We start from the raw sequence: 19,581 nt of genomic DNA, 5'->3' as shown, positions 1-19,581 counted from the left end.
TATAATATCTAGAGATAGAGCAGTTGTCATTCTATCTAATGTTCACGGTGTCAGGGAGGAGAATTTATAACATTGGTTTTCAACCTGTTGGTCATGACCCTTTAGGGTAAAATGACTCTTTCACAAGGGTCACCTAAGACCATTGGAAAACACATATACTTACATCAGGATTCATAGCAGCAAAATTAAAGTTATAAAGTAGCAACAAAAATAACTTTATGGCTGAGGGTCACCACAACACGAGGAACTGAATAAAGGGTCATGGCATTAGGAGAGATGAGAACCACTGGAAGCTAGATCAAGTCCCAAGGCAAGAGAATAGAAACTGCCAGTCTGAACAGCACTGTCTCTAGATGAAAATCTGAATGACACCCCCATTTCCATCCCTGAAGCCTGCATTATGGTCCTCGTCATCATCATCTTTCCCTCAAACTCTGAGTTCAGACTTCAAGACCGATCCTGCGTCCATTCTTCTAACTGTGCATTACCAGCTACCATCTACCAAAGCATGATTCTTGGGTCTGTAACGGCTCCATCCCATTGACTGCAGATACCATGTAAACTCCTCACCGTGATCTGCAAAGTCCTACACGACCACCTCCTGAGCAAGTCCAACTTGCAGGTCAGCCAGCTCCATGGGCAGCTGCATTTATGAGTACAATGCACAACACTCAGTGTCAGTTCTGTTTGCCCAGAGTAATGGTCCACGGTGCTCTTACTGCTCCCGCTGTATATCAGGCCTTCCTGGACTAAATCAATCTCTAATATGTTATCTGCATTCGAGCATTTTAGAAACTTAACTGCTCAAAATTATCTTACTTGCTATTTCCTTCTTTCCTCTCCCATACTCTAGCTTCATGAAAATCATGAGTTTTAAAGCCTGTTCATTCTTAGAATCTCTTTAGCTGCCCTCTCCTCCCCTCCCCATCATGTCTAGCTATTTTGCCTAGGCTGGCCTTGAACCACTTAACTGGATTCAATCCTCCTGACTCTACATCCACATGGCCAGAATTATGTACACATAGCACTCTTGCTTAGTTCTTTTCAAGTTCCTTATCTTCAGCATCTTGACTACATGTAAGTAATACCCAAAACAATTATTTGAATGAATTAATGAGATTAACAAGTAGCATATGGTAGCCATGCTGTATTTATATCTATTGATTATACAAATATGCTTTATTAAGCGCCTATTGAAGGGTGATGAATGTGTTTGAATTTTTGCTGTTATAAATGACATAAAAACAAATCCCTTTGTTCACATATCCATAAAAATGAGTGATAAACTGATTTTAGAGTTTATCATGTGGCCAAAATTCCACAGTGCCAACTGACAATCTGTTTCATGACTCCATGTGCTAAAAGTAAATTTTTAAGTACTAAATAAAAGTTAATTTTTAGGTCTTTGCTTTTAATTAAGAAATGTGTAAGGTATTTTTTGTTTTGTTTTGTTTTGTTTTGTTTTAATAATCTGTGACGGCTCTCTGACTTGTGGTTTCTTTCTGAAGCCCAGCCACCCCTTACCAGTACTTAAATCTCTTGGAAAGACTCCAGTCTATAAATCTGATTTTTCTGGCTTTTATAATTACCCCTAATCTGACAGGAAAAGAAAAGAAACTATAATGCTTGAAGAATTAGCAAAATTGACTCCATTATCTTGCCCAATTAACTCTTCTTGTTCTGCAGCTGAGGAGAACACCTCAAGGGCTTTGTCAATCAGGTTTAAGCCCCTTAGGTAGATCCAAATTCTCCTTTAAAATATTCAAAAGAAAATTAAGCTCAACACAGCCTCCTAGTTATCCTGCTGGGAGAACAGGCAGACTTCAAGTTCTCAGTCTCTTCACAAGAAAGTATTCTTCAATATCTACGGAATGGATTTCATGATCAGACTGCTCTCACCTTTAAAGTTCTCTGTAACTTTGCTATGGTGGCCCACTTGGACCAAAAAGAGAGTCATCACATCCTAACCCTTCCTCACTTCATGCAGACTGGTTTCCATCCTATTATCACTGCTCGAATGCTGAATAACATCATCTTGGACCAGCATCTAGGATAAGATCACTTCAGTTCTCACAGAAAACTTTAAAGTAAGCAGAACTCTAATAAACTGATGGTTTGCTCCTCTGTGGTTCCAGAATGTAAACAAGGACTGAGGCTTCAATGCTCAAAATTTGCTCCATATGAAATTTACATTCAGTATTGAATTTTTTTTTAGTTTCTCAGTTGTTTTGTTTTCACAAATACATACTTTGTCTACAAGATCATATTACTAAGAAGAGTGTGGCTAGCCTCAATCTTTCTTCCATAGTTCAGTACCAAAAATGTGTGGATTGATTTGTATGGGGTTTTGTGGTTGTTGTTTACTAAATTTGAATCTTCTATGTTGTATGTAGCATGTTAAAAATGGTTTAGGGAGGCTTGAATAAGAATGTCCCCCATAGTCTCATGTATTTGCATGCTTAATTGTCAGAGTGGCACTATTTGAGAAGAAATAGAAGGTTTAGGTGGTGTGGCCTTGTTCCGGTAGGTGTAACCTTATTGGAGGAAGTGTGTCACTGAGGGAGGGCTTTAACATTTCAAAAGCTCATACTAACCCCAAGTGTTCTCCCTCTCCCCCCGACTGTGTGTGTGTCTGTTTGTCTGTGTGTCTCTCTCTATCTCTATCTCTGTCTCTCTCTGTGTCTGTCTGTGTCTCTGTCTCTGTCTGTCTGTGTCTGTGTCTCTGTCTCTCTGTGTGTGTCTGTCTCTCTTTATCTCTCTCTGTGCCTGTGTGTGTGTGTGTGTGTGTGTGTGTGTGTGTGTGTGTGTAGAGGTGTGTGTGTCCATGGATCAGGATAGCTCACAGCTGCTGCTCCAGCACCTACCTACATTCTGTTACATTCCCCACCATAAGAATAATGAACTAAAGCCCTGAAACTCTAAGCAAGGCCCCAGTTAAACTTTCTTTCATAAGAGTTGCCTTGGTCATGGTATCTCTTCACAGCAATAGGGCAATGACCGAGACGCGGTTCTAAATTATTTTGGTCTTATTTGGTGATAAGTCTTGAGCCTCATTTTCTACTGTGAGCAAAACCAAAACTGAATACACACACACACACACACACACACAGAGAGAGAGAGAGAGGTAATAATTTCTTGACAATCCTCAAATGATTTTTATATGATCCTTGCATGTCTCCATGGGAGGTTGGAAATTAGGTACAGCTGGAAAATAGGTAAATTAGATTGCACAATATAATCTGAAATAAGTTGTTTATCCCAGAGCATAAGAAAACAGGAGTGGACTCAATCCTTTGGAGACAAATGTCCCACTGCTGTTTGGGAAGAAGACCTGGAAGTCAGCTCTGCCACTGATGTTGTCTGGGCTTTAAAAAAAAATCATTTCTAGTCCTCTCCTCCACCAGCTAGGTATTTTAATAATACCTCAGGAATATTAATGTTTTTGCCTATTTAAAACCCTTCTGAGGATAATTTTCCTTCATCATGACAGACTTTGTCCAGGCGCCCCTGCAGCTCTTTCTTGCTCTAGTCATCTCTGCTGTGCCTTTGTGATCATCCACTCAGCACTGGCTAACCATTTCCTGTGTACTGACAACATAAAAAATAGCTTGAGACATTCAAAAGGAAAACAGCCCTTCAGAATCTTATCCTACCTGTTTCCAAGGCAATGGTATTTGAACACACACACGCTGTGTTTACAGTACCTGCTATTAAACTTCTCCAACCTAAAACAGTTTTCAAACACATTTCCATTTTATTATGCCCCGAGACCCTGTTATCTGTGAGTTCTACCTCTATCAACTGCAGCAGTTTAAAAAACACAAGGCACCCTTAACCCTTTCACTGTCCTTAGAAACTTCAGATGGGTTTCCTGGGTAGGAAAATTACCATGAACTTGGATCCCACAACAGTACAATGTGATCCTGTAGACACCAGTGCAGTGCTCAGTGGTTACTCATCACCATTGAGAACTTCCTTCTGAACCAGCAGCTGTCACCCATCTTATGGTCTAGTAAGTGAGGTTTCTAACAGCATAGGAACTGTGGGCGCCCAACAGCAGGAAGATGGGTCTGCTTCAGTGGAGATGGTGTGACTAGGAAAGACCTTCGGAAGAACTAAAAACCAGAGTTAGGGTTGAAGCAGGGAGCACGAATTGTTGGCTACACGGGAGTAAGAGGAAAGAGTGCAAACACATTCCAAACAAAGGAAAGGGCAGTTTTTCAACAAATATTTGTGTAAGACTTTAGAATCCAGGGGTATCAATATAATGCATTCATTACCTGTATGCTCAGTCTACAAAGGCACAGAACACATTATAGCCTAGCTACCACTATTCTTAACCCTAGTCTGTTGCCAAGTAATGATGTAAGCTCTTCACTTCCTATAATTCCTCACAACTGATGAGCTAACAGACACAGAGAATCCAAAGAGCTTTCCGAAGGTCACACAGCTGATGGAGGATAGAACCAGGAAACTGACATTGACCATGAAAAGATGTATCGCCCTCCTCCCATCTTGAACAGAAACCATCAGATGAAGGTGGGAATAGGGGCAGAAAATGTTAATGGGTTAGTAGGTATCAACCAGGTGAGCCGACACAAGCATACGCAGCAGCCAGCCCATCTCTGTCTGTTAGGGAACTTGTGCCAGTGAACTCAGAACTAAGGGGTTGCACACCCTGAGAAAGAGAGAGCCCAGCAGAAAGCTTGAAGAGCAATTTATTCTTCTAGGAGTTCATTGTGCCTGCTAAGTGGAGAATATATTGGATGGCAACAAGGGTGGACACACTAGACAGAAAGGGATTTCTGTAATTCTTACGAGATCAAAGAGTGGGTTCTTTCAGAGCCATGGCTTGGGAATAGGGTAAACATATTCCAAAAGGTAATAATCATATATAGGAAGTTTTAAAAAATCAAGGAAGTGACATAGAAAAGGAATCATATATTCAGAGAAGAGTGAGACATGGTACATGACTCTATATGATCTAGTGAAGGATGTGTACTATGTGGAAAGGGGTGGGATTATCAGAGGTAAGAGTAGAGAAGAAAGGGCAAGCCTAGGTCATTCGAGAAAGGCCTATGTATTTACTCAAAGACATAGCAATTTCCTCTTCAAATCTAATAGCTGCCAGTATCGATAGTTTTTCCATATGAATGGGGGAGAGTTGGGGGAACGGTTCCAAGGATACTGTAAGGATTCCCTGTATGCTCTTTACTCAATTTTCTCTATTATCAACAAGTCACATGACAATACATACTGGTCAAAGCCAAGAAACCACCATCAGTTCATGGCTTCTAACTAAACCCTGTATTTTGTTCAGATTTCACTAGCTTTTCAACTAAGTCCCTTTTCTTGTCCCTAGGTTCCATTGCAGAATGACACATCAAATCCCAGATATGTTGTCTGCCTGTAACCCTAGGCTGAGACAATTTGTCAGTCTTCCCTTGTTATTTTGTGACCTTTGAAGAGGGCTGGTCCTGAGTTTGTAGACTGCCTTGTTTTTGGGTTTCCCTGATGTCTTTATCATGATGAGATTTGACCAGGTAAAAGACGTGAGGGAGGATTGGCACTGATAAACTGCATGTGGAAAGGCAGGGATGATGGCGTATGCCTGGAGTCCCGACACATGGGACCCTGAGAAAAGGAGGACCTTGAGTTTGAGACAGAAAACAAGACTGTCTCAAGAGGGGGAAAAATGTTTTTACCAAAAGATCTCTGATGACAAGGTCTGGTGCAGTGGGAGAAATGACTAGAAAGTTGTTTATTAGTTCCCTGCTGATGTTTTACAGGAGGATAGAAGTTGCTTTCCTCCCTCTGGAGCAGGGAAAGGAGTTCCGCAAAGTGATCAGGAGACTGTGGGGATTCCATACTCCCGTGCTGCAGAAACAAGTAAGAATGCTTTCCTGTCTGTGCATTCCTATCTTAGCTGAATAATAAGTGTGTGTGTAAGGCTGGTGCGTGAGTTTGTCTCTCCATTACTGTGAAGAAACACTGACCAAAACGAGATTTTGATGGCTGTCTCACTCTCATAGTCTCCTACTGTCACACCACCTAGGGAATCCCTGTCTTCCAAATCCCCAGCCTTTGACTTTGTCCTATTATAAGCACAACAAATTATACTTTGCCAAGATAAAATGCATGTCTGGCATTCTGTGAAATATTTAGTTGCCATACCGGGGCTGTTTTCCAGTCAGCCTCCGTCACTTCAAACTTAAGAAACAAGCAATAAATCTTTTATAGGAGAGCTCAGCCCTCATGATGGCCCACACCTGGATGGGATGATGCAGGGTTAGGAGCGCAAGGGCAGCCTCAGTAACACTCAAAGTTAGAAGTCAGCATGGGCTACATGAGACCCTGTCCTAACTGTAGAAAAAAAACAAATTTTTAAAAAGACATCAATTATCATTCCTTTTCCAAATTTTGAGATCTTTGTTGGACTACTGATAAATTTTACTCTTATTCTAACGTTTAGATTGGAGGCCTTAAAATTTATTACTTTGAATCTTCTACTGTGTGTGGTGGACATGTAACTAAGGATTTGTGAATGCTGGGCAACCATTTATTACTGAACTATATTCTCTGATCTCTTTTTAATGTTAGAAGCATTATATATATACATACATATGTATATATATATATATATATGTGTGTGTATGTGTGTATACATGTTTTATATATATGTAGTATTATAATATTTTCAAATAATGTATAATATATTGGGATAAATATATAATATAAATATATACTTATAAATTATAGAAATATTATTTATATATTCAAAGTGGAACTTTAAAACTTAACGATCACCCCTACATCAAAATATAGTTTAAATAAACCAGTTCATCCATCAACCGCCATATTGGTCAAAAATAGATCTTCAGGGCAGCGGAGATGGCCTAGTTGGCGAGGTACTTGCAATTTGGCATCAGTCCCTCTGACCGTGTGGTGGGAGAAGATAACCAACTCCTGAAAGTTGCTCTCTAACTTCCATAAATGTGCCACAGACATGTACAAATATGTGCATGCATACATGCACACACATGCACACATGGAGACACACACATACACATATATACAGAGTGAAAACTAAATAGAAAAAGCATTTTAAACCCTTTTAAAAATAGATCTCCAGGATATTTTTAGCCACAAATTATAAGGAAGTTCTGATACACACGACATTGAAAGAACTAGACACAAAAGCTACAGATTGTATGACCCACCTATGTGAAACGATCACAGCACTGAGTCAGAATGCATATTAATGGTGGCTGAAGGCTGCAAAGACTATGGGAGAAAGTCCCTTCAGTAGGATGGGGTCTTACTTTGGAACGGTGAGAGTTCATCAAAACTATACAGCAGAGATGGCTATGTAAGGTTGTGAGTGCCAAATGCCACTGGCCCAATGACTTTCAAATCGCTGACCTCATACTACCTGAATCTCAACCCAATAAATCATTTTTATAAGGATGCTTTGAGGAAGTTCACTACCTTCCTGCACACCCTGTGCCATTCCACCCTGCACCCTACTGACAGGTCGAGCTTCGCGGAGTGCACTTTGTTAGGAACTCACTCAAACTTCCCTTTGTATCAAGCTGAAAATCATCTGTCTTCAATCATCTGAGACTCCATGGTCCTTTCCCATAAATACCCCTACATCAAAGCTCATTCTCTCAACTAACCTCAACCCGCCTGGGAAATCAAACCAGAAGTCTCAGAGGACCACCTAAAAATCTTCGCTGCTCATCAGAAGCCTCCCTCAACTTGCTTAACCGTGTCTCTCTGGCATCTCCCTCCCTCAGATTCTGCCTGCACTTCCAACGGTTCCACGAAACAGACTGTTTCCATGGGATATGCAAAATACACATTGCCTAATAAGATCATAACTTCCTCTTTGGGCAATACACTATGGCATTGAATCTCACACAAGTTACTTCACTTTGGGGCTATCGGAAGGACTTGGTGAACACCGTGGTGATTACTCATTAACAAGCACTCATCTGTTCTCCCACTTCTCCTATGCTACAGTGTACCCTTTGTTGGGAGTAATCTCTAACCTGTCCCATGACATCATCTCTTTCCCCTCTCCTACTTTTCGAGAAACAGTTCCCTGCATTTCTGGGAAACACCATTCACACACACAGTCTTTAGATGGATAAGACATAGTAAACATGGCAGTTGACGTTAGTCACCTTTCCTTCATAGGAAATCCCTCAATTCAAAGCCATTGTATATCAGGATTCTGTAGGAAAGCCAGATAGGCACCAGTTTCCAAAGCCCAGGGACTGATAACGTGCATGGGGTGATGCTTGGGGGTGCACATTTTAGTCTGCATGCCTTGAACTAAAAAAAAGCAAGTTAGCAATAAATCGCCAATGAAAAGTGGAAAGACTTTTATTCAACCAGCTGACTTTTGGTAAGCTTTAAAATACTCTCTGGGCCATGTATTCCTGATGTAACATAGCGCAGAAGATATTAGAATGCTGGAGATTTTATTTTTTTTTATTTTTTTATTAACTTGAGTATTTCTTATTTACATTTCGCATGTTATTCCCTTTCCCGGTTTCCGGGCAAATATCCCCCTAATCCCTCCCCCTCCCCTTCTTTATGGGTGTTCCCCTCCCCATCCTCCCCCCATTGCTGCCCTCCCCCCAACAATCACGTTCACTGGGGGTTCAGTCTTAGCAGGACCCAGGGCTTCCCCTTCCACTGGTGCTCTTACTAGGATACTCATTGCTACCTATGAGGTCAGAGTCCAGGGTCAGTCCATGTATAGTCTTTGGGTAGTGGCTTAGTCCCTGGAAGCTCTGGTTGCTTGGCATTGTTGTTCATAAGGGGTCTCGAGCCCCTTCAAGCTCTTGCTGGAGATTTTATAAGAGGTTATAGGTAAGGAAAAACTGAAATACAGAAATCCAACTGGGGCAGGGATTCAAAGTGGAAAACAGAAGTGGGGAGAAATCACGGTCCTAGAATTGAGATGTCTGCATTCTTTTAACTCAACCAGGCTGGCCTCCAATTCACAGAGATCCACCTGTCTGCCTCTCGAGTGCTGGGATTAAAGGCATGTGCCACCACTGCCCCACTGCGATATCTCCATGCTTAAAGTCTTAAGAGCATAATAAAAATAAAAACAAACCTAATGTCCTTTTCAGTAAGTTGCTTATATGGGTAATTTTGTTTATCCTTTGATTTTTTTTCTTTTACTAAGACACGATTACACATAGCCCAGACTGGCCTCTAACTCACTATCTAGTCAAAACTGGCCCATTCAATCCTTCTGCCTCAGGCCCGAGGCAGTGGGATTACAGCGGTGAGCCACCACCACCAGCTCGAATCTTTCAGCTCTAAACAACTTCCCAGCTCAGAGATGATCTGTGCTGTTTGTGTGAGGCCACATTAAAAAAAAAGTTGAGTTAGAATGTGGGCTGGAGCAAGATAGAGGCATATCAACACCAAACACAGATCCTAGACAGAGTGGGAATCCGATAAAGGGGGAAATCAGCATAACAAAGAGGTCCCAATTATCGCTAATATCAGAAAGCTTCCATTTTCATAATATGATTATGCCTTTGTGTCTGTACAGCGCACACTGACGAAGCCCATAGGCTTTGTTGTTCTATATTTACAACTGTGTCTATTCCCCGGGATCTATGTTCTTTTTTATCTATTTTTTTTTATGTTATATTTCATGAGCAATTCCAGCTTGGCTTCAGAACAACATTTTTCCACCCACATGGGAAAAGCCTGCCAAGTCTTCAAGGTTTTGCAATACTCTTTTGTAGTATTCTTATCTGGAAATCAAGCAAATATTAATTTTTTTCTTTAAAAAAAATGCCTGCCTGCCAAGCACCCAAATTACAGTGATATGATATGGACTATCAACACTTCTCCAAAGAATTCAGGTGGGATAACCTCAGTAGCTGTGAGCTTCGTGAGAGGTATGTGGGAGAAATCACTGAGCTCAAATTGTCCAAGTTAGGGCTGGAGAGATGGCTCAGCCGTTAAAGGCTAGGCTCACAACCAAATTGTCCAAGTTGTTAAGCTTCTCCACGAACAAGTATGTATTTATGTTAGCGTCCTGCTAACTTTTCCCTAGTTAGTTCACAAGATCAATCATTTTGCTCTCTCACAACTCCACTAAAATCCAGTGGTTATTAGACACCTAAGAATTTAGCCTAGAGTGGGGATCATTTTCCGTGGTCAAAGCATAAAGTGTGGCTAGATAACCTTGACTGAAAGTGTCTGCTGTGAAAAGCATGAGGACTCAGAGTTTGGATCTCCAACACTGATGTAAAAAGCCACAGTCAGGGGTTGGGGATTTAGCTCAGTGGTAGAGCGCACACACACACACACACACACACACACACACACACACACACACACACATGGATATTGAAGTGATGATTCAGTCACTAACAGCTTGTCATGCAAGCATGAAGACCTGAATCTGATGCCTAGAGCTCACATTTAAATGTGATAACAGTGAGGTGTACCTTGTCATTGCAGTGCTAGGGAAGATCCTTGGGGCTTGTAACAGCCCGGTTAGCTAAGGCATGAACTTCAGGTTCAGTGAGAGCCTTTGCCTCAAAAAACAAACAAACAGGGGCTGGAGAGATGGCTCCACGGTTAAGAGCACCGGCTGCTCTCTCAGAGGTTCTGAGTTCAATTCCCAGCAACCACACAGTGGCTCACAACCATCTGTCATGGGATTTAATACCCTCTTCTAGTGTGTCTAAAAACAGCTACTTGTATACGTAAAATAAGTAAACCTTAAAAAAAAAAAAAAAAAGGTAGACTGTGACTGAGAAAGATACCCAGCATCACCCTCTGGCCTTCACATGCATATGAACGATTCTTGCACATACATATACATACAAACAAATACAAAATTTTAAGCAAAAGCCCACACAGGTTTGAGAAGTACAGATGGCCTGCTCTCCGTTTGCAGGCAGAACACTATCCATAGGATCCACAAAGCACCTTTATTTCTTGAGGTTTCAATACATTTAAGGGCCACACACGAGCAGTTTGAAGGAAAAACAAAAGAAATTGATTATTAAATGGTCTGTGGGAGAAATCAAGCAGAGAAGTGGATTGCCAAGAAACTCTGTCCCAAGAAGCTTGAGGCTTGAGCTGCCACACCCCCAAGCTTTATTTCCATCCCAACTTTCTAGATGAACTCACATGTGAGGAAATTCTGACCCAAGCAAGTTCTCCTGGGAAGTCACTATAGTTTACAATGTAAGATCGCTTAAACAGTAATCAACAGTTACACCAAACCAACACCATCTAGGAAATAAAGGAAATGAGGTTCACCGGGGAAAGACACAACTAAGCCGGTGTGCAATTCAACTCAATGACCACCAAGGCAAGGACAGCTCTTGAAGAGTTAGACCAACAAATCTATACCCTCAGGTTTCCTCAATCCCCTCGTTAAAAGAAGCCCACTCAGATGATAGAAATAGGCCCGTGCATAATGAATCATTTTATAGTATGTCATTTTAAGCCTGCAACTCATTATCAATTTAGATCACATAGAGTCTGGGATGCAATGATAGCTATTAAGGCTGGCAAAGGAATGAAACTCCACAGCAGAACTACATGGGTGTCAGTGTGTGTGTGTGTGTGTGTGTGTGTGTGTGTGTGTGTGTGTGTGTGTGTAAACCACCCAGGAATACAGTGGTCTTAACAATCCATCTATATAGAGTGCTCTTCCCGACGTTCTTGCTTACTCGGTCCTCAGTAACTCTGATTTTCTCTAGAATCTCTGTTTGTTGATGAGGAAGCATGTAGCTTCCTTACAGAAAATGAGCTCAACTTTGGGAGAAGAAATAACCCTACATTAGTCAGCCTCATTTAACCATTCAATGTGAAAGCCCTCAGAGACACACCCAATCTCGTAGTGTATCAGGTAAGCATTGTGCACACAGCCATGACGAAACCCGGCCCTACCAACTCAAGGAAGGACTCTATCCTTGTAGATTACTGATCAAAATCCCTGCCTTGTGCGCTAGCCATGAAATATAAAAGACTCAATGCTGAAACCTAAAGGCAATGGAATCTCTTCCCTTCATGCCAAACAATATGAAACGCCACCTGATTGTCATTCATTTAGAGTCATACCTAAGAAAGGACATGATAGTGAGCACAAGTACATGACAGATTTGTGTACTTCTCTACATAAAAAGAGGTATTATTTTACATGATTTGTTTGCATATAGACTTATTTCATACATCCTAACAGTCAATGAATAATTTGTCTCTGGTCATGGTTGAACTAGTAGCAAACTCTATGCAAATAAAAAGGCTTCTGGACATGATATGACCATTGCAGTCATGCAATCCTAGTAATTGTGGTTGTCTGCTCAAGATTTCACATGGCAACATTCCACTATGTTAAGGGAGGGATGTGCAATGGCCCGTGCCTCCCTGCATTGCTTTTAGCCGTCACCTATCACTAAGGAGTTGGATGAATGATGATCATTGGTAGTATAGCCACTGAGCCACTGAGCCACTGGGTGGTTACCCATGTTCCTGTAAAAACAAACAAACAAACAAACAAACAAACAAAAACCTGAGACATGTTAATATAATTCAACTCATTGGGTGAGAGAGAGAGAAAGAGAGAAAAGCAGAAAGGGTTCAGGGGATGGGTCCTAAGAATGCAATAGGGTGAATGTTATCAACATATATGAAATACTAAATACATGCATAAATTGTCAAAGAATAGGTAATAAATGTGTTTGTTTTTCTACACATTGGAGTACTATCAGCTATCAAAAACAATGACTTCATGAAATTCATAGGCAAATGGAATGAACTAGAAAATATAATCCTGAGTGAGGTTACTCAATCACAGAAAAACACACCTGGTATGTATTCATTGATAAGTGGATATTAGCCAAAAAGCTCAAATTACCCAAGATGCAATCCACAGACCACAGGAAGCTCAAGAAGGATGACCAAAATGTGGATGTTCCCACTCCTTTTTAAAAGTGGGGAAAATAATATCCATAGGAGGGGATATGGATGCAAAGTTTAGAGCAGCAACTCAAGGAATGGCCATTCAGAGCCTGACCCACATGTGGCCCATATATATACAGCCACCAAAACTGGATAAGATTAATGAAGGTAAAAATTGCATGCTGAAAGGGACTGGATATAGATCTCTCCTGAGAGACACATCCACAGCATGTCCAATACAGAGGTCACAGAGGTCAGTGCAAACCACCAAACTGAGAACAGGACCCCTTGTTTGGGGGAATTAGAGGAAGTATTGAAAGAGTTGAAGGAGCTTGCAACCCCATAAAAACAACAATGCCAACCAACCAGAGCCTCCAGGGACTAAACCACTACCCAAAGACTATACATGGACTGACCCAGGGCTCCAACTGTATATGTAATGGAGAATAGCCTTGTTGGGGCACCAGTGGAAAGGGAAGCCCTCGGTCCTGCCAAGTTTGGAACCCCAGTGCAGGGGAATATGGGGTGGGGCAGTAAGGGGGATGCATGGGGGGAATACATGTATGGGGGAGACGGAGGGGATGGGATGGGGGCTTATGGACAGGAAACCAGGAAGGGGAATAACATTTGAAATGTAAGTAAAGAAATATATCTAATAAAATCTTTTTAAAAAGCAAAAAAAAAATGTGTTTGTTTTAATGGGGCATGGCTCAGATATTGGGCATTGGGGTAGAACGCTCAAGAGCACTGGGTTTAGTCTCCAGTGTGCTAGTCAATTCATTACGTGTGTGACAATTGAGCTGAGATAGCCAACTCAAGGACGAAGAATTTATCTTAGCAGAAGGTTGTGTTCATGGCAGACGGCTCCCATGGTTTCTGGGCTTATGGTCAGGCAAAGAATCATGACAGAGAAGGTTCAGGAGGTACAGCTACTTACCTATGACTGCCGGGAGGCAGAGACACAGAGGAAGGGTGAAGAGCCGAGATTGACTCTAGAAAGGCACACTCCCTGTGAGGCTCTTCCACCTAGCAGCCAATTTGGCTCTGGGTTTATCAACAGAAGATTAATTAAATGATGAAACATTATCCTCATGATCCGATCAAACCTCTCAATAGTGGGAATCAAGACCTTCTAGGGACCTGGGCTTTGGGGTGCACATTTTATTTCCAAACCATAATATACTTTTCCCACAAGGTGCTTACAAGATTTTCATCTGGTCTTTCAGGTACAAGAGAGGGACTAGATTACAGTTATAGGTTCCTTAATGTTTTTGTGGTGTGTGGGGGCTTTTGTTTGTTTAAGACAGATTCTTGCTATATTATCCTTGATGGCCTGGCACTTACTATGTATGCGTTAAACTCTTAGCGATCTTCCCATCAGCCTCCTAAATGCTGGGAACACAGGCATACAACACATCCAACTAAAAGTAATAAGATCTTAAATGCTAATGACACACATGTGATTATAATGGTAGCTTCTCCATCATATTAATTTTACATTTTACATTTTTATATCTTATTCATTTATTTATTTAGAACTTGGGATTGAATCTACAACTTGGTACACACTAAACACATACCCTGTCAATGAGTACCACCCTCCCCAATAGTTCAGGTTTTAATTAAGCATCCCATGGCTATCACATAAAACTAGCCAGATAGACAACACATAGACCCCTTGTAAAGCAATTGAACAATCACTTAACAAACATTTATTGGTCTAAATCAACATGATGAATTGGTGATAAATTTTTTTTGCTAGATTTAAGCTCAAAAGGACAAAGAGAAGAAGAGGTGGGAGGAACACCAGTGAATAGAAGATTTTCCTAGATCTCTGGGAAGCAGGAAGCAGATGTAGCAATGGTAATGAATGAAAGGAATTCGTTTTCTCCAGCTCAGGCAGATATTAAAATCTAAAGTGGGAGTAGGATCTTCTGAGGAAGAACAACTAGGAAAATGTCATTAAATGAATAGTGAACATGTAAGCATCAGCCATGTGACCAGGCAGTTCCGTTTGTAGGCGTATACCCAAGAGAAATGCACACTAAAGTGTGTGTGTGTGTGTGTGTGTGTGTGTGTGTGTGTGTTCACACTGAGTTGGAAATAATGCTCAGTACTACAGCGTGTGTTTAATGTACTTAAATTCCTAGTTTAAGCCTCCCAAATTGTGAGAGAAAGGAGGGGGAGGAGGAGAGGAGGAGGAGGATGAAGAGGAAAGGAAGTGGGGAGGAGGGGGAGGAAGAAGAGGAGAGAAGGTGGAGAAGAGGAGGAGGAAGAAGAGGGAAGGAGAAGAGAGACAGGAGAAGGGAGAACAAGAGGGAGGGGTGAGGGGAATAGGAGGAAGTGGAAAGGAGGAAATAAAGAAAAGCAGTTCATAGCAATATTATTCATAAGAGCAATGAATTAGAAACAACTTCATTCCACCAACCACAATATGCTATGTCCATAGAAGGAAACAGACAACTGCAAATAGAGCTGCAGGACCAGGCATGGCAGCACATGCCCAGAAGCCCAGCTTCTCAAGAGATTGAGGTTAGGAAGGCCTGCGTTTGAAGCTAGCCTGGGCAATTGAACAAGACTTTCATCTCAACATTTGAAAGGAGCTAGATGGTGGTACAGCACGGTGGTAAAGCATTGGCCTAGCATGCTTGAGGCCCTGGGACCAGTCCCTAGAACCCAACAAGGTGGGAAAGATGACCAGGGAATGGCTAATAAAATGCCACAGTAGTGGCAGTTCTGTGATGTGTAACCTTGGTTTTAATTATGCACTTCAAACGCACAAATTGCAAAGTCTGTGGATTGCATCTCCAAGACTGAGAATCTAAGTCAAAAACCCACATCTTCTAGATGGAAATGGTCCCCCTCAAGGACACAGTGGATGAATTAAAAGTGTCCTCACCTAAAGCATATCACTGGGAAGTTTCCAAACCCCAAGAATAAAGGGAGGATTTTAAAATCTGACAGAGATTCCCATCTCCACAGGAATGAGAACCGCCCTTGTGCAGATCTCAGAGACCATGCCCTGCAGGAGACAGAACAGAGCTGTCAGTTCTGAGAGAGAAAATGATTTTCAACCCAGAAGCTTCTCTTCAACAAAACTATACCAGTATAAATCCAGGAGAACATTCTTTCCCCTCCATCATTCTTACAAAGTTCCTGAAAGTACTCTCACATAGCCTAGAAGAGAAAACCCAGAAGGAATAAGATTCAAGATTTAGAATAATGCCCCAGTGACAGCCTTGGGGGAATGTCAATCAGTTGGCAGCCAGAGGACCCAAGTTCCTAGAGTGTCCAAGAATATCTTCTTGGTTCCAGGAACAGGATACAATCTTTGAAAAATAAAAGCAATTCAAGCACAAGATAAAGGTGGTAGATACAGTTTAAAAGATTCTCAGGTCTCAGGTTGAGGCCATAGAACATGCACAAGAAAGACCTGGAAAATCAAATCTTCATGTTTCCTAACAGCCATGTTCCACACATAGACACTTATAGGAAATATCTAAAATTTAATAAGAATTAAATATACTATAGATAGTGAGATATAAGTAACCTAAATAAAAATACCAAATAAAAATAATTGGAAATGAAGTGTTATTCCCTCTTGGAAGCAAGAGTTTGGTAAAGAAATGTGGGCAGTATTGGTTGTCATTGTAAACCTTCCATGATATTTTTCTAAGCAGAACAATGTATTATTACACTGATAAACTTCAAGAATAGTTAAAAATAAATATACCCACTCATCTGTCACTGACAACTTACAAATATACTCTTAAGATGCAAAAGTGAAGCCGAATATGGTGGTTCATGCTATAATCCCAGTTCAAGACTAGCCTCTACTCCATCATGAGTTCCAGGCTAACCTGGGCAATAGCACACATTAGAAGAAATATCGCTCCTCTCAAACAGATGAAATGGGTGATTAAATGTCCATAAATAAAACTAACTTGTATAAAAGAAGCAACCCTTGAACTGAGCCCTAACGTATTGGTAGGATTTGGATCGAGAAAGAAAACGGCATACTCTAGCTGCTTTGAAATACATTCCACAGGCGGACAGTCACTTGTAGCATTCCTAGCGAAAGGCAGTTACACCTTCCAGGAAGGAGCTGCTATTTTTGAAATACACATCTTGAGAGGAGAAGAAGAAATATTCAGAGTATTTCATGTTAAGCTCAGACTTACCTGTACCAGAAAATATTTTCTGACTTATGAGTCACTTAGTTACTTAAAGGGAAAAAAAAGTCCTAAGAGAAACAAGACGTTGCCGCGTGTCAGCCACTGTGAAAGCTGTGTGCGTTTGCCTAGAGCAGTTTCTGTTGACTCAAATATGCTTAAAGTTGACATACTTTGCTAATTCTGTAAAAATAAATAAATACAGACCCCGTAACATGGAAAAGACCAGAATGAATCACAATTCAAGGGCTCTTTTCTTTTGATTTCCCTTTAGTATATATTTTGGTTATTTTTAACACCAAGTTTATTTGGTTGAAGGCTGTCGTTATAAGTAAGTCTATTCCTTTATATTCCAACAAATTCAGTCTAGAGATTTGACTTACTCTGTTCTTTTAAATACATGAGTTTGGTTTGGTTTGGTTTGTTTTTTCTATCCAAAGTCAATTTGGGGGCCAAAATCAGGTCCCATTCTAATGAGTCCTGGCCTGGTGTGGCAGCCCATGCCTGTTATCCCAGCATACCTGCTGAGACAGTAGGGTTATCACAAGTTCAAAGCCAGCCTGGGCTACAGAGAGGTTTCCAGAGCAGTCTAGTCTAAGTCTAGCTACTTAGACAGAGTCTTGAGATTTTAAAAAAGAAAAGAAGGAAGAGGAGGAGGATGAAGACGAGGATGTGGAGGAAGAGGAGGAGACCATGACTTCCACTCTGGAGCCATATGAAAATAAATAGCTTTTTGTATTAAAAGAAAAAGAGGCTTTCTGTGAAATAGTTATATAAATAATAGTTCTACACTTTAGTACCTCTCTGCCTTTGGGTAATTAAATATACATCAAAATATCACGATATTGAAAATATGAACACTTAGCAAACTTCAAATAAACAGATATAAGAGACAATTAGAACATTCACTACCCTATCATAAAGGCTCCTTAAAATCTCCCATTTCCTATTTATTCTTCCACAGTCCGTGTGTAATCTCAAGTGCTTTCACCTACCAGCCTCATTCTCTGGGGCAGAGATAAAGTTAATGGAAAGAGAAAACGTACCTTAATATTTCAGGTCAACAAACACTGCCAGGGCACCTACCATGACCCCACAACCATGCTGGGGCTCAGGAGAATGAGGAGGGACTGTGGCATTTGATCATTGAGAGAAGGAGAGAGGAAGGGAGATTTTAAATGACTGAGGAATGGCCAAACACAAACCAGTATTCTGTGAGATGTATTCTGGGTCAAGAGGAAGGACACAGGCAGCAGAGTATAGATGTTAGGAGAGGGAAGGACTCAGTCTGGGTCGGAATAGAGAGATCTGACAGCCCCTGCAGGACTGCAGCCTTAAACACTAAGTTTAAAGGGCCCATGTGGGCCTCAGGATGTGCTACGGTGGGAGGGAGCAAACCTAGTTAAGTGGGAAAAACAAAAGAAAATGAGTTTAACCTGTGAGAGACCAGTAAGTCAGCCTAGTTAGGGACTTTCCAGCTAGGCCAATGGAATATGCCTGCCTTGTCTTGCTTCTGAGAATGTCTCCCCTGCCCACTCTCCACCCCCAGTGAAACCCAAAGCTCTTTCCCTTGGGTGATTCCCAATTTGAAGAAGGCTGGATGTTCAAGTGAACACATTAAAACCTTAGTATGCCCACATTTATTCTTTAACAGGTTATGGGAGAACACCAAAAAAAAAAAAAAAAAGGTAGGAAAGAACAAATGTGAAAACAATCAAAGGAGGAATCAACAGGAATTGTGAGCTGTGTAACTTGAGGCAGCTGTCTGTGTGTGCACAAAAAACAGAACTGTGCATTTCTGATCTCAACACGTACAGAACAGCACTTAGAATCTGCCTGTACCCCAACCCTGCTTCCTTTTGATTCTTCTATATTTTTATTGCATTTTATTTATTTGGGGAAGCTGCTGTTGACTGGCATGAATTCTGGAACCCACATAGCAGAAGGAAACAACTGAATCCTCAAAGTTGTCCTCTGATCTCTATTCAAGGAGGTTCAGTGACAGGCACATACCTGTACACACACACACACACACACACACACACACACACACACACACACACATACACTCACCAAATAAATAAAGATAATTTTAAAAAATTTTAAGAGTAGCTTAGCCAGGTGTATTGGAACCATCCAATAACACCAGTAGTTGGGAAGTGGATATAGGAGGATTAAGAGTTCAAGGCTGTCCTCAGCTGCATAGAGAATTGGAGATTTGAAGAAACTATGTAAGACTTTATCTCAAACAAAGGGGGGCTGGGTGGCATGAAAGGGGAGGAAGAAGTGGGAGAAATGAGAATTAGAAGAAATTTAAGGTCATGCTTAAACTTCCTGGGCCACATGAGACCCTGTTCAGAGCAAAACTTCCTAGTTTTCCTGGTTGCAGGTCTCTGCAATCATAGCACTGGAGATTTGAGGCAGATGGAGCTCAAGCTATAGTCCAACC

Source organism: Rattus norvegicus, chromosome 15, assembly GCF_021556685.1.
Source record: "Rattus norvegicus strain SHRSP/BbbUtx chromosome 15, alternate assembly SHRSP_T2T, whole genome shotgun sequence".
Classification (NCBI taxonomy): Eukaryota; Metazoa; Chordata; class Mammalia; order Rodentia; family Muridae; genus Rattus; species Rattus norvegicus.
This window is presented reverse-complemented; position numbering follows the sequence as displayed.